This window comes from Pelobates fuscus, chromosome 3, assembly GCF_036172605.1.
Source record: "Pelobates fuscus isolate aPelFus1 chromosome 3, aPelFus1.pri, whole genome shotgun sequence".
In the NCBI taxonomy this organism is placed as follows: Eukaryota; Metazoa; Chordata; class Amphibia; order Anura; family Pelobatidae; genus Pelobates; species Pelobates fuscus.
The window spans coordinates 420,400,655-420,418,267 of NC_086319.1; positions in this window are offsets into that span (position 1 = coordinate 420,400,655).

The following is a 17,613-nucleotide window of genomic DNA, read 5'->3' on the forward strand; positions in this document are numbered from 1 at the left end:
GTATGGTCACCTTTTATCCCAGTTTCCTCCTTCTGTATTTTACGATTTAACTAAAGTCCCCAGAATTTTTTTCCCTTTTTCATTACTCCCACAACTGTTCCAATATTTTCTGATTGTTGAAAAGATTGCATTGCAATCAGAAGATAAGAAAACACTACACAAGAGCAGTTGGAGAAACCAAGGGTTAAAGGGTCCTACATCTTGTGCGTTAGCCCCTGTAGCCCCACTCCCAGCAACACCAAGCAAAAGGTAGCTAATGTGCTCAATAAAGGATTATAGAAAGATCTATAGGTGTATAACTCCCCACTCCATCACCCTCAGCCAAACCAGACACATAATCACACTCAGCCATTCTTCGCAAATCAGATTTAGACAGGACAGAGAATAGGATAGAAATAGGTACAGTCCTGTAATAATACAATGAGCTGTAATAATACAATGAGCTGTAATAATACACTGAGCTGTAATAATACACTGAGTTGTAATAATACAATGAGCTGTGATAATGCAATGAGCTGTAATAATACAATGAGCTGTAACAATACACTGAGTTGTAATAATACAATGAGCTGTGATAATGCAATGAGCTGTAATAATACACTGAGCTGTACTGATACAATAAGCTGTAATAATACATGTGGCGAAAGTAACCTCGCCACTTGTATTTGGAGAGGCCTGCTTGCCAGCCTCTTGCCCTATGACTATCACCCCTGGGATATATTGCCCTTTAAAAACACTATTTGGGCATATTGGATTTTAAAGGCACTGTTTCTGCCCCTTGGACTTTTAACTGGACCAGATTCAAACATGTGGCAGTGGCCATCTTAAATTGTCCAGCAGTGTTTTGTCGTTGAGTATATGGAACTGTTTTGGGCATGGGACCATGTTCACGGTGGGGCAAAAATAAGACTTCCAAGAAATTCCTGAACCCCTGAACCGATGTGGGTGATTTTTGGATATGTTGTTCACCCAGATCGGGGCTATGTGGGGATATGTTGTATTTTGGGGCACTTTTGGGGTTTGTAAAAATGTATGTTTTTTTTGTTTAGAGTTAATTGAGTTAGTCCATTGTCTTAGTTAATTGTATCACAGGCAGAGGGGAGGGATTGTGTGCTGTATGTGGGAGTGTCGGACATTGTTGTATTGTTCTGATTGGTTTGTGTGCCTGTGTTCCATCCGGCCCAGGGGGTGTGCCTCTGGCCTGAGGAATTGTATAAATTGTGAGTGCTTGCTTACAGTAAACAGACCTGCTTGACCCCTTTGGGGAATGGGATAACTACACTCTTGGGGATTTCTATAATCACAATACTCCCCTGAGTATAAGCTCTTGTAAGAGTTTGTTCCTGCTACGCTCTCTGGAATAGGAGAGGTCTACACACTGGAAGCTGGATCCAGGGTGGGTGGAGGACGGCGAGACCCCGGTGTAGCGGAGAGCTGGTCTTTCACAGATTAACTCCACTAAATATCCCAGTAAGGCTCAAGAACAAGCAATAACATACCATAGAGTAATAATCCCAGCAAGCAAGATAATCCACAAATATTCCCATACAGATCCCAATGACTGGACGACACACAGAATCAGGAGCAGAACTGAACTTTTTATCACACAACTTCCTTATAAAGCATTCTCCCATGCAAGGGAGGGATTTACAATCATTAGTACAGTATCCAATCAAATCTGAGTAGCCGCCCACACATCTCCTCGCCGTAGCCTGACTCATAATCCCATTATACAGGACACAAATTCCCTGGGTTTCTGGATGTACCCCTAAACATAGGGGTACCCCATTAAATATTACATCCCCTGGTAGCCCTGATCTGGGTGAGTGGCATATCCATAAATCACCCAGATCGGACCAGGGATTCGTGAAATTTGTGGAAGTAATAAAAAGACCGCTGGAGGGAACAGCCGCAATTGGTTCCATGCGTTTTGGCCCTGCGGTCGGTCACAGAAAAAGGGAATAAACTGCACGAAATACTTCTATTCTATATGAATTTAAGGCAGTGTGGAGGTCTCAGCTGTGTTTGAATAGCTGTAGCGTTACTTACCTTATCCGGGGGCCGGCCGCGGTCCTCTCTTCAAGCCGCGCGCGGTCCTGCGGCTGCACGAGCCGCGCGCGGCTCATCCGACTCGCATAACAGGAAGACGGGCAGTGACCGCGAGATGCGGTCACGTGTCCCGCCTGCAGCTAAGAGCGCGCCGCGAGTCTCGGGCGCGCTCTTAAAGAGACAGTGGGAGCCTAAATTGCAAAAAGGCTCCCATTGGCTCCTGTCATGCCAATCACCCCATACACTTACCTGTTGGGGGTGTGGAAGTGACAGGAGCCAATCACATTAGTTTGAAGGCTACTTATACTCACTCTTTTCCCTTAGTTCCTTGCCCTATCGTGGTTTCTGCTACAGTTCCCTTTAGTGCTTGTTGTGTTCAGTTGTGTTTCTCCGTATTTGACCTTGGCTTTGTATTCTGACTTCGTTTTCGCTTTATCCTTGTCTGTACTGTTTGCCGGCTTGCTGATTCCTGTGTACCAGACCCCGGCTAGTTCTCGTTTACGCTGTCTCTTTGTGCCCTTGACCTCGGATCGTTCCTGACTCTGTACTTCTCCTATTACGTCGAGTCCGGCCACTCTAAGGTCCGGTAGACGTATCTCTCCTCTGTGCTGTCTTCTGTTTGGCTGGATCCTGCGTGTAGGGGTATATACTCATTACATTACGATAGGGCCATGGACCCCGCAGATTTAGCTCAACAGATGGCGTCCCATGAGGCTAGATTTGTAGAGCAGGATCACCGTATGGATCAGATAGCTCAGGCTCTCCAGACGCTCTTAGCTAGAACCATTCCAGCAACCGCACCTAACCCTCCTACACCCCTGCTTCCTGAAGTATCGACTGTGCCTAATGCTACGGCACATTTAACGCCTCCTCCTAGGTATGGAGGGGATTCTAAGACATGCAGAGGGTTCATTAACCAAATAGAGTTTCATTTTGAGATGTATCCACGTTCATTTCCCACAGAGAGGTCTAAAGTTGGGTTCTTTATGCACCAACTTACCGACAAAGCACTTGAATGGGCAAACCCTATTTGGGAGGCTAATGGACCTATGGTGCATGACTTTCACAGCTTCCTTACAGCTTTTCGCAGAACTTTTGACACTATGAAAAGAATGCCGCAAGAGCATTAATGAGGGTTAAACAGGGTTCTAGATCTGTGGCTGATTACGCTATTCTGTTTCGTACCCTTGCCTCACAGGTAGATTGGACCAACAATGGGTTAACTACTGCCTTCATGGAAGGCTTATCAGACTCTATATTGGATGAGGTAGCAGCTAAGGAGCTTCCTGTTGCCTTAGAGGACCTTATTGACTACCTCATCGATATAGATAATAGGATTCGTGACAGGCTCTATACCAAGAACAGGAATAGACGTTTTGTTACACCTATTCACCCCAGAGTTAATACACCGGAGAGTGTAAAAGTATCTGAAGAGGAACCCATGCAATTAGGGGTTGCCAAACTCTCTGATAATGAAAAATTACATAGGAGAAGGGAGGGACTCTGCCTATATTGTGGTAAGAGAGACCATATGGTAAAGGAGTGTCCTTTGCTCCCGGAAAACTCTCGCACCTAAGACCTTATAGGGGACTGGCCTTGGGTGTGATTTCTAAGTCTCCTACATTGCCTCCTAACCGACTGCTTCTCCCTGTTTCCTTACATATGGGAGAGAGTTGTATAGTTGAAAATATATACGCCCTGGTTGACTCTGGGGCAGCTGAGAATTTTATAGACTCTGGTTTTGTAAAGAAAAACAATATTCCCATCAGGGAGAAGGAGATACCCTTGGCCGTTGAGGCCATAGATGGTAGACCATTGATATCTCCAGTTGTTACTCACGAGACTGCACCGCTACACATGTACACAGGGCTTCTACACTATGAAACCATTCGGTTCCAGGTCATCACCTCTCCCTCTTCACAGTTGGTGTTAGGGTATCCATGGTTACGTGCCCACAATCCCATTTTTGACTGGGAGACAGGGCAGATAAAATCATGGAGTGAAGCCTGCCATGAGTCATGTACTATTGAAGTCACGCCTGTGAATTCTATTAATGTTCCTACCATTCCTCCTTTGTCTACGGCTATACCCTCTCAGTATTTATCTTTAAAGACTGTCTTTGATAAAAGAGAGGCTGACAAATTACCGCCTCACAGACCCTACGATTGTGCTATTGACTTGTTGCCTGGCACTATACCTCCCAAGGGCAGGGTGTACCCTCTATCGGTTCAAGAAAACCGTGTCATGGAGGAGTGCATTAAAGAATCATTAGACAAGGGATTTATTAGGAGATCCTCTTCTCCGGCTGGAGCGGGGTTCTTCTTTGTATCAAAGAAAGAAGGTGATTTAAGACCTTGCATTGATTATAGAGGTCTTAATAAAATCACCATCAAAAATGCTTACCCTATACCATTAATAACAGAATTGTTTGACAGGCTCAAACATGCTACGGTATTCACCAAATTAGATCTTAGAGGAGCATACAATTTGATACGTATAAAAAAGGACCACGAATGGAAGACAGCCTTTAACACTAGGTCAGGTCATTATGAGTATACCGTCATGCCATTTGGGCTTTGCAATGCCCCAGCAGTATTCCAAGAATTTATTAATGATGTCTTAAGGGACTTTATTCACTCATTTGTTATTGTGTACTTGGATGACATTTTAATATATTCTACAGACTTACACACTCATCACAGACATGTTACGACAGTTCTGAAGACCCTTCTTGCTAATGGTCTTTATTGCAAACTAGAAAAATGTCTATTCGACCAATCCGAGGTCCAGTTTTTAGGGTATTTGATTTCCGCTAAGGGTTTTCGGATGGATCTCCAGAAGCTCGCTGCGGTCATAGAATGGCCTCTGCCGCAAGGTCTGAAAGCCATCCAGCGTTTTCTGGGTTTCTCTAATTATTATAGACGTTTTATCAAAGGTTTTTCGTCTATCGTAGCACCTATTACTCGTATGACTAAAAATAATGGCAATACACGTGCCTGGTCTACCGAGGCACTTCAGGCTTTTGACTTTCTTAAGACTACGTTCGCCTCTGCACCTATTTTACAGCATCCTGTCCCCTCATTGCCATATATACTTGAGGTTGATGCTTCCGATATAGGGGTAGGTGCTGTCTTATCCCAAAGAGAGTCTCCTGACAAGCCATTGCATCCTTGTGGCTTCTTTTCTAAACAAATGTCCAAAGCAGAAAGGAATTATGATGTGGGTAATTGCGAACTCCTTGCTATCATTTTAGCACTCAAAGAATGGAGACATTTGTTAGAGGGCACTAAGGATCCTATCCTCATATTTACGGATCATAAGAATCTATCCTACCTTAGCGAAGCTAAAAGATTGTCTTCCAGGCAGGCTAGGTGGTCACTGTTCTTGTCTCATTTTAATTATATAATCACCTATAGGCCAGGTGATCGGAACACTAAAGCGGACGCTCTGTCCAGACAGTTCGAGACTATTGACAAACAGGAGATTGATGTCACTCCTGTCATTCCCCCAGACAGCATAATAGCAACTACTATATTGTCTATTTCCTCGTCCCTCTTGCAGGCCATACAAGCGAAACAAAGCATGGCACCTAGCGAGAGGCCTAATGATAAATTGTTCGTTGACGTTCCCGAGAGACGGGATATTCTGTCACTGTATCATGATACTAAGACTGCTGGACATCCTGGTATTTCCAAAACGGTGTCAGCCGTTTCTCGGTATTTCTGGTGGGATACCTTACGTAAGGATGTTACTGACTATATAAGTGCTTGTACTACTTGTGCATGTATGAAATCCTCTCGTAGAGTTCCTTGTGGGCTGTTGCATCCGTTACCCGTTCCCGAGAGACCTTGGTCTAATCTATCAATGGATTTTATTGTTGAATTACCCCCTTCGAACGGTAACACAGTCATCCTAATGATAGTAGATTGGTTTTCCAAAATGGCTCACTTTGTGTCTCTTCGCAAGTTGCCCACTTCCAAGGAACTGGCTCTTATCTTCGCTACAGAAGTGTTTCGATTACATGGTATCCCCTTATCTATTGTATCCGATAGGGATAGCCAATTTATTTCCAGGTTCTGGAAAGCATTTTGTTCGGAGATGGGTATTTCTCTCTCATTTTCTTCCGCTTACCATCCCCAGTCTAATGGAGCTGCTGAACGTGCCAACCAGTTGTCTGGGTACCTGTAGTCTCTACCTCAGAGGAGGTGAGAGACTTAGACGTTTATCCTTCCAGAGGGGTTGTTTCTTCCGTTCCTCGCGGTCCTCTCGGCCATTTACAAGCCGACCGCGAGGGATCCACTTCCTTATATGACGCGACGCTCAGTAGTCGACGTCATGACGCCAACCCGGGTCGACCTGTCAGTCAAGTCCCGAGCACTAATCAGGACTCGTCGGGGGCGTGATTACCCTCTAGAATCAAGGTATAAAGTAAGGCTTTCGGCATCTGCTCATTGCCCTGTCGTGGTTCTAGCCTGTCTAGTCACTCAGCGCTCTTGTATTCTAGTTGTCTCTTTGGTTCTGACCCGGCTTCTTTGTACTACCCTGTTTATCTCTGTTACCCTTTGACTCGGCTTGTCTCTCGCTTACCTGTCCTCTCGTTCCCTCGACCTCGGCTTGTCCCTAGACTATTCTCTACTTACTCCTTACTTACGTTAAGTCCGGCCATTCTAAGGTCCGGTATACGTACCTACCACCTGTTTGTACTCTGCGTGTTGGATCCCTGTCCCGATCCTGACACCAGTCTCTGGAGCAGTACCTCCGTTGTTTTGTGTCTCACCATCAGGACAATTGGTCTGACCTGCTTCCTTGGGCTGAATTTGCTCGGAATAACGCCACTCATGATTCTTCCGGCAAAAGCCCTTTTTACGTTGTCTATGGCCAGCATCCCGTGGTTCTTCCGGCTGCGTTCTCCTCACAGGGCATGCCAGTTCTGGATGAGCATTTGGCTGGTTTGCGTAATACTTGGGAGCAGGTTCAGCGTTCTTTGGTGGACTCTGCTGCTCGCCAGAAGGCTCAGGCTGACAAGCATCGCAGAGCGGCTCCTTCCTATGTTGTGGGGGACTGGGTTTTGCTTTCCACACGGAATATTCGCCTCCGGGTGCCTTCTATGAAATTGGCTCCCCGCTTCATTGGTCCTTATCGCATTATACATAAGGTTAATCCCGTTTCTTATGCCTTGGGTCTGCCTAAGAATCTGCGTATACCTAATGTATTTCACACCTCGTTGTTGAAGACTTATGTACGCAACCGCTATACCCGGCATACTCCCCCTCCCCCTCCTGTCTCTGTGGAGGGTCATGAGGAGTTCTAAGTGTCTGCTGTTATTGACTCTCGTTTCCTTAGGAGTCGGCTTCAGTACTTGGTACATTGGAAGGGTTATGGGCCTGAGGAGCGCAGTTGGATTTCTGCGGATGCTGTTCATGCTCCCCGCCTTGTACGCTCTTTCCATTCGCGTTTTCCTGCCAGACCTGGTCCTGCCCGCCCGGAGGGCGTGTCCTCAGGGGGAGGTACTGTAGCGTTACTTACCTTATCCGGGGGCCGGCCGCGGTCCTCTCTTCAAGCCGCGCGCGGTCCTGCGGCTGCACGAGCCGCGCGCGGCTCATCCGACTCGCATAACAGGAAGACGGGCAGTGACCGTGAGATGCGGTCATGTTTCCCGCCTGCAGCTAAGAGCGCGCCGCGAGTCTCGGGCGCGCTCTTAAAGAGACAGTGGGAGCCTAAATTGCAAAAAGGCTCCCATTGGCTCCTGTCATGCCAATCACCCCATACACTTACCTGTTGGGGGTGTGGAAGTGACAGGAGCCAATCACATTAGTTTGAAGGCTACTTATACTCACCCTTTTCCCTTAGTTCCTTGCCCTATCGTGGTTTCTGCTACAGTTCCCTTTAGTGCTTGTTGTGTTCAGTTGTGTTTCTCCGTATTTGACCTTGGCTTTGTATTCTGACTTCGTTTTCGCTTTATCCTTGTCTGTACTGTTTGCCGGCTTGCTGATTCCTGTGTACCAGACCCCGGCTAGTTCTCGTTTACGCTGTCTCTTTGTGCCCTTGACCTCGGATCGTTCCTGACTCTGTACTTCTCCTATTACGTCGAGTCCGGCCACTCTAAGGTCAGGTAGACGTATCTCTCTTCTGTGCTGTCTTCTGTTTGGCTGGATCCTGCGTGTAGGGGTATATACTCGTTACACTAGCCGAGTGTCCGATTTGAGTTCCAGAAACTCAACGGCAAAACACCGCTGTTCGGGAGTTTAAAATGGCCGCCGCCACGTGTCCGTCTCCCGAATGGCGGCCACCCAGAGAACAAAGAACCCACTACACGAATGGCCAATTACCCGTTCGCAACATTGTTGCAAACGGTAATTGGAGGCACATTTACTACTGGGGTGGTCTGACTGTTCGGTAGTTTCACTCTCATAATAACTGGAGTGATCCTACCGAACAATCAGACGAATGCTGTATACATTTCACATAGGTTACAATTCAACCGAACACATAGGAATAACTGTAATTTTTAGGACAGCCCAATGCCATCCGCTACACCCGGCGCAGCTGCATCGCTGGAAGTGGGGTCTGCAGTGCTTATGGTGTCTGGCGGAGTGCTTGGAGTCCTTGGTAAGGACTAGGAGCATCGATTAGCGGAGGTACTCGGTCGGAGTTCCAGCAGTCCGTCACAATACAATAAGCTGTAATAATACACTGAGCTGTAATAATACAATGGGCTGTAATAATGAGCTGTAATAATAAACTGAGCTGTAATAATAAAATTAGCTGTGATAATACAATCAGCTGTAATAATACAATAAGCGGTACTAATACAATAAGCTGCAATAATACAATAAGCTGTAATAATACACTGAGCTGTAATAATACAATTAGCTGTGATAATACAATATGCTGTAATAATACAATAAGCTGTAATAATACACTGAGCTGTAATAATACAATTAGCTGTGATATTACAATATGCTGTAATAATACAATAAGCGGTACTAATACAATAAGCTGTGATAGCACAATGAATTGTAATAAAACAATAAGCTGTATTAATACAAAAATCAGTAATAACACCCTGAGCTGTAACAATAAGCTGTAATAATTACGATGCTTTGAGTGCCTCTTTACAGATGAATACCGTAGATAAATATGATGTAATATAATAATATGGTTTATAGATTATATGTTGTGTATATATAATATTCCTGCATAGGATCATAACATAAAAGCTGTCTAATACTGTAGATCTAATGAGTCTAAACTCCAGTCCTATTTAGATTGTGCAGGAAACGTGCCTGCCCCTGGATCCTCATTCATCTCCTCCTGAAGCGTAAAATGCAGCTGTTTCCAGGAAATGGCTGAAATTCGGATAGTGCCCTGCTCATACTAGGCTCATACTGGGACTTTCTGTCTGCTGCGCAATGTCAAAAACCGTTCCTGAAGCCACAGGGCAATCATATCCTCCTACTAGAAACTGAAAATACCAAAATTAGAGAGAGAAACGGAAAAGTCAGAATGATGCATTGAGGAGATATAAAACATGTCGCTTTTATTCTATCCTGCAAAATGCCAAATCCAAGAGCTGTGTATAACAGCCTCATGCTGGGGCAATTTGCGGGAATATTCCATTGGTTTCCATGGAGACTGCTCCATGTTTAGCACTTTGTCCCAGAATTGCTGGCTATGTATTATCCCCAAAGAAAGCATAAAAAAAACTCAAAATGTTCCTGGGTGCCATGTTTGTTTGTACAATGGGTTATTATAAATCTAAATGGTGTCCTCCTGCTCTGTCAGGTTTGATGGGGACCTGGCCCCATGATGCAGCCATGTTTTTTATACAGTGAATGGAATTCTGGGTAGAACATGGCTGAGACGATGCCGTGCTTCTCCCAAGATTGATCTGTTTGAACACACTGTCCACATGCTTGGCCTAGCAGTCAGTGAGATGGCGCCGGCACACACTGGATGGCGCATGATGTGCCACGACCTCTGTCTGGTGAAGGAGGATCAATGCACAGAGCGCGCTCTCTTTACTTGGCTGGTATTTCATTTCTTGTCTCTCAGTTTGGCTTGTCCTCGTTGACTGTCTGTATCTCAAAACCTCAGCTTGTCTTGGACTATCCTATATCTATTGGCAGGTGTGTTTCACCTCACCATACGTGCCATGCTAAGCTTGGTGTGGTAAGACACTACTGTTCTGCTCTTTTAGATAGGTGTGTGTTGGGTTATTTATAATTCTTACCTTAAAGCAGCATTTTTTGGCAGATCAGGATTCGCGAGACTATATCTATGAAGTTTCCTGCAGTCTCCTGCATAAACATCAGTGTTGTACTCTTGTGCATGTGCAGGGCAAATGAAGCTAAAATGAAACCAGGCCTGAATGGGGAAGCATTAAGTAAGTATATCTCACCTGCACTGCACCCTTGACCCACCCCACACCAAGTGGCGATGTCACCATCACCAAAATATGCAATGGCCCCAGAAGGTGACACCGGCTGTGTCTTCATACTTATTACCTACTTTGTATGTGGTGGATGCCAGTATAAACCTGTGGGAGAATAAGGGGGTTCCTCAAAGCCTGGATTGACAGCGAGTGGAGATAAGATGTCCGATCCTCTCATCCATAGTGGAGGTTATGTCTCTCTGTCAGTGTCCAAGGTGAGCTCACCCACCACTCACACCTGGTAGAGAAGGGGTTACAAACATATTAACCAATTCAGACCTCATTCTATAGAACACACTGTCTCAGAGTGAAGGATTAGACCATGGGTTTGATGTGTAATATTGGGAATATCACAGTATATGCTGGCCAAACCCAAGCTTTCCTCCCCAATGTTTGTCGGCCTCTCTGGTCCTCTCCTCCTCTCCCTGCCTTTCCCTGAATCCCGTGGGTGCGAGATATTAATATGTATCTGTTTGTATTGGCTGAGAGCCCGGCAATGTTAGAAAAGGACATTGACAGGACAGACCTTGGCAATCAGCTCTCTCACACACACCGCACGTCTCTGTGAATCCTGACAGGCACAAAGTGTTTAGCCCTCTGACTTCTGTGAGTCCTGACCCTCAGTGCAAACACGACTCCCAGTCTCCACACGTACATTCAGAGTGGGGGGTAGGAGAGGGTGCACAGGATCTATTTCTATATCCTGCTATTCCAGCACCGCAAAATATTTACAGAACGGTGGGTCCTGCCAAAGGGCAAAGAGCAATGTGCTTATTCTGCATTCGTGTGCCCGACGTGCTGCACAGCAGGTGGAAACGTACTGTAAACGTGCATTAAAACTCATGTAAAATACATATTTAGGAAACAAAATGTTTTTATTTTTTTATTTGTGGAACGATAGTTGGCCTCACTGTCCCGGGATACTTTGTTCTGTGCCGCACGTGTACACATTACGCTATTTCCTGTGACATCACTGCTTCGCTGTCTGTCATAGGAAGGAGAACTTTGCAAATTGGCAACTAACCCACTGGGGACGTTGCCAGATGGGACAGGAGCAGCAGACTCGTTCACTTAACAGTAAACTGTGGTGACATTGGCGGATCCAGGGGGGGGGCAACGGGGCAATTGCCCCCCCCGAGATTCTCCCCTGCCGGCTAGTGCAGGGCTGGCATTGCCCAAGTGCCAGCCCTGCATTGTGCCTGCAGACCGGGAGGGAGATCAGTGATCAGTGATCTCCCTCCCCGGTCTGCAGGCACATTACTGACAGCCGACCGGCAGGGGAGGGAGAGAGGACCCGGGAGCTGTTACCAGCAGCTCCTCCGGGTCCTCCTCTCGCGAGATTTGGAGCGTTGCCGCGGTTACCACGGCAACGCTCCAAATCTCGCGAGAGTGAACTCTAGCCCTGGAGCGCGGGCTAGAGTTCACTGGAACCACTGGACCACCAGGGATTCCCCACTGGGACCACCAGGGATCCAGAAATGTCCCCCCTCCTCCTCAATAAAGGTAAGAAGGGAGGGGGGACATAAATATATTTTATTAAATACATTTTTTATTTTATTTTTATTTTTTTTAATTAAAAAGCCTCCCTTCCCTCCTCCCCTCCCCCCCATACACACTGACCCCATACACACACTACACACACTGACCCCATACACACACTGACCCCATACACACACTACACACACTACACACACTGACCCCATACACACACTGACCCCATACACACACTACACACACTGACCCCATGCACACACTGACCCCATGCACACACTGACCCCATGCACACACTGACCCCATACACACACTGACCCCATACACACACTACACACACTGACCCCATGCACACACTGACCCCATGCACACACTGACCCCATGCACACACTGACCCCATACACACACTGACCCCATACACACACTACACACACTGACCCCATGCACACACTGACCCCATGCACACACTACACACACTGACCCCATGCACACACTGACCCCATACACACACTACACACACTGACCCCATACACACACTACACACACTGACCCCATGCACACACTGACCCCATGCACACACTGACCCCATACACACACTGACCCCATACACACACTACACACACTGACCCCATGCACACACTGACCCCATGCACACACTACACACACTGACCCCATGCACACACTGACCCCATACACACACTACACACACTGACCCCATACACACACTGACCCCATACACACACTACACACACTACACACACTGACCCCATACACACACTACACACACTACACACACTGACCCCATACACACACTGACCCCATACACACACTACACACACTGACCCCATACACACACTACACACACTGACCCCATACACACACTGACCCCATACACACACTACACACACTGACCCCACACACACACACACTGCCCCCATACACACAAACACTGCCCCCATACACACAAACACTGCCCCCATACACACAAACACTGCCCCCATACACACAAACACTGCCCCCATACACACAAACACTGCCCCCATATACACACTGTCCCCATATACACACTGTCCCCATATACACACTGTCCCCATATACACACTGTCCCCATATACACACTGTCCCCATATACACACCGTCCCCATATACATACCGTCCCCATATACACACTGTCCCCATTCACACACTGTCCCCATACACACACTGCTCCACACACACTGCCCCACAAACACTGCCTCCATACACACACTGCCCCACAAACACTGTCCCCATACAACACTGTCCCACAAACACTGTCCCCATACAACACTGTCCCACAAACACTGTCCCCATACACACTGCCCCACACACATACTGCCCCGCACACACTGCACACCTATACACACACAGTGCCCTACACACCCTGCTGCCCCCCCATACACACATTGCCCCAAACACACACACACGACCCCCCCATACACACAGTGCCCCCCATACACACACTGCCCCACACATACATACAGTGCCCCCCATACACACACTGCCCCACACAGACATACAGTGCCCCCATACACACACTGCCCCCTAACACACACACTGCCACCCTTACGCACTCACACTCACTTCACCGCTCACACACACACTGCACCTTTCACACACACTTCACCCCTAACACACACCACTTCTCCTATGCCCTATATCCCAGCAGACCCCAGGTAAGTTGTCAAACTGTTCTTAAACGGTATGACTACTTACTCCGGGGTGGGATCCTGGCACTACTGGCACCATAACTACTACACTGAGCTGTAGTGGTTATTGTGCTAGGATTATTTTTTTTAAATAATCTACAAGTGCCCCTCCCGAGATCAGGCTCTGGATCCGCCACTGTGTGGTGAGCTCCCAAGTTACTTGCAAAAAAGTGTAATGCACAAACGGATAATAGCAAAGTAATTCTAACAGACATGGAGTGATACAGTCACGATAACACTGTTGTTTTTGTTCTGTAAACAGCAAGGAATAGTCTTTAATAAGAACAGAGTGTGCATGTTAATAAACTCAGGGCTCTGGTGTATGAACGCAGATAGTCTGCAGTTTGGGTCGGATTGTGGGTAAACAAGAGAATAGCTTGATCCGAGGTTTGTTTCTTATTATCTCGGCATTTCATTTTCTTAAGGTTACTGTTTCACTATGGTTAATAAACCGTCCCGCAATCAAGGAATAACAGATTAATTAGGGTCACCGAATTAATCAATTCATGGTATCACAGCTACAGAAAAACAGGTTAATGCACTAAACATTGCATGCAGTGAATTGCAAAATATTCGCTAAAATATCCAAACTGGACTGAAGGTGAGTTTGGAAAATTTCTCCAAAATCGCCACTTTTCACTTGCATTTTGTAATTTGGTTTCGATTTACTAAGATTGTTGATCTCTGGTGAACAAACACGAAAAGAAAGTAAAATGATGTTGATGGAGCCGAGTGGGATCTGGTCAGTCATCATTGCAAACAACCTTTGCTACTCCGCCATCAGAAATCACAGGACCCCTTACAAAACCATTTAGCAGAACCTACCTGCACACACTAACAGATATGCACACAAGTACACATTCTCAGATACACACAAACACATTATCAGCTACACACATTCTCAGCTACACACACACACACACATTGTAAGCTACACACAAACACACATTCTCAAACATATCCACATTCTGAGACACACACACATTCTCAGCTACACACACACACATTCTCAAACATACACACATTCTGAGACACACACACACATTCTCAGCTTCACACAAACACATTCCCAGCTACACACAAACACATTCTCAGTTTCACACAAACATATGCTCAGCTACACACAAACATATTCTCAGCTACACACACATACATTCTCAAACATACACACATTCTGAGACACACACACATTCTCAGCTATGCATACACAAACATTCTTTAATACACACACACATTCCAAGTTAAACATAGACATTATTAGACAGACACATGCATTCTCAGCTACACATACACATTCTCAGACACACATACATTCTCAGCTACCCACATTCTCAGACATACACAAACAGTCTCAGCTACATACACATCTCAGACAAGTACACACATTCTCAGCTACACATATGAATTCTCAGACACACACATATTCTCAGTGTAACAGACCTCCCCGTAATCCGACCGAGTACCTTCCGTTGATGGACGTTTCCTAGCCTGTGCCGAGGACCACAAGCACCGCACCGGACACCACAACCACCACAGACTCCACAACCGCCGTAGCTTAACTGGAGTCTCGCCGTCTTCTGTACACCCTGGATCAGCTTCTGTCCTCCAGGACCGTGTGGAGAAGACCTCTCCTCCAGGAGAGCGTATCAGGAACAAGCTCTTAAAAGAGCAATCCCCGTGATTGGAGGGGTATAGCTGTCATCTCCAATCACGAGACAAGACTACGTGTTGAGGGTCAAGAAGAACTGTTTTAATTAGCACCAAAGGGCTTTCTTTTATGGAGGTCTTACACATACAGGACCGCCCACAGGGTTTTGCAGAACAACCAATAAACACGTAGTATACAGTAGAAACACTCCCATCAATTACACACAAAATCCTCCCCTCTGCCTGTGATATAATTACTGCACACAATGGGTTAATGTAATTATCATAGGCAGGAAAAATATACTTTTTACACATGTACTATAACTTTAAAACCACACATCCAATCTTCATATTATTAGTCAGCATCCTTTAAATATAAACATACTCAAAAATCATAAAAATCCTTACAGTAAATAAAAAGTTAGACAGAAGTCTATTGTGACCGACCGCAAGCAACTTTTCCTGCCCAAAACAGTTCCATAGATTTGAGCTGTGCGGTCAGTCTATTTTACACTGAAAAAATGAACGTCCATTCGAATCTTCGAACGGGACTTGGTCTCCAGCTGCAGTGTCGAAGTGGAGGAGAAGGTACGGGTCAGCGGTGTTCGTCTTAATGTGTAGCTGATTTCGGTTCCATGGATTTGGCTACACATACCGTTGACCTCGTTCGAATGAACAAAGATGGCCACCGCCACGTGTTTGTTTGCACGAACTGCGGCCACCCAGCAGTCGGCAACTCCCAGCCTGGGAGGTAAATTGCCTGCATGCTTCCACTTCTGGGTGGTCCGCCTGTGTGGTACTTGGTTCAGTAAGCCCCATTTACTGAACCAAGTGTAAAGAAGCCATGACTGCTGCCCAATACCCACATCCCGTAGCCCTCCACAAATAAACACAACACACCGTAATTATGGGTTAGGGCAACGGCCACAGCTTTATTTACTTATACAGACCAGCTTTCCACCAACTGTCAGCTGTTGAGGGGTTTCCCCAACAGACAGCTTCCACTTCTATATCCATGAGTTCATATCAGCTTGCCTACCGCCATCAGCCCTCAGCAGGCTGCGACTCCCCAAGTTGATTCATCATCCTTCCATTTTAAATGCGCTGGCCAGCAACACCGCTGCTGCTGTGACAACGAGAAATAAAACAAACAACCAGAACCACAGAACAATATCAACAAACTAACACCGCACATTGCGCCAATATATATAGGGAGGGAGAGCGGGAAAAAGCCAGGGAGTTAAAGTACTTTAACCAAGTCTGGGGACACTGGGGACACAGTCTTAAAGGGGCATTGTCCCAATTTTCCCCATGTCCCAAAAATGTGCTTAAAGGGCCAGCACCAGTCCAGTGAAAGTCCATAAGCCCCAATAATGTTCTTAAAGGGCCATACACCCCAGGGCCATAGTCGCAGGGCAGGAGGTTGGCAATCAAGCCTCTCCAGGACCATGTGGCGAAGGGCACTTCGTCACACATCTCCCCTTTGGGGGGGGAGACTAACCAGGCACCTGACCTTCTGTCGGTCAGTGCCTAAGTTAGTCGATCCACCCACCCACAAAAAACAAGTGCCAGAGTAGCCCACCCACAACAAACAGTTACAAGAGCATCCCACCCACAACAAACAGTTACTGCACCTGGGTATTCCTCTGGGGTTATGGGGCAACACGCTGTGGGGACTTGGGGGGCAGAGGCCAGCTGCGCTCTGCCCCGATGCCAGCGCTTCTGCTGGGGTAGCCTGGTGGGGACTTGGCTGGGGAGGGGAGACATCACTTACCCCCTCCTCCTGTGATGGTAGCTGGGGATCTGGACCTGCTGTCCAGCATCCCTATGGGTCAGGCACAGAGACCACGATCCCATCTGTGCCATCTGGGACATTGCTGTATCCCCTTGGTAGGGTAAGCTGCAGCTGGGGAGAGAGGGTGTGTGGTGGAATCTCGGTAAAAATAAATTTAGTAGGCCGAGATTACCACGTGGCATGTGTACGTGCATATGCTGACGTATCGATCAGTTGGTTGCACGTGGCAAGATACGATCAGTAGTGTACGGAGCATGTGCAAGAATACAGGATGTAGTATTCCCCCTCCTCCATTGTGCTGGACAAGCCATGCGGTCAAACAGGAAGTTAATTCTTATTTGTGTTGATTGGTCAAGGGAATGTGCGGGTGGAGCTTAATATGGGAGGAGTTATATGCCTATATAAGGAGCCTGCACTATTGTCCGGGGCTCAGACTTTGCTGTATTTTGGTGACGCTAGTCCCTCTGAGT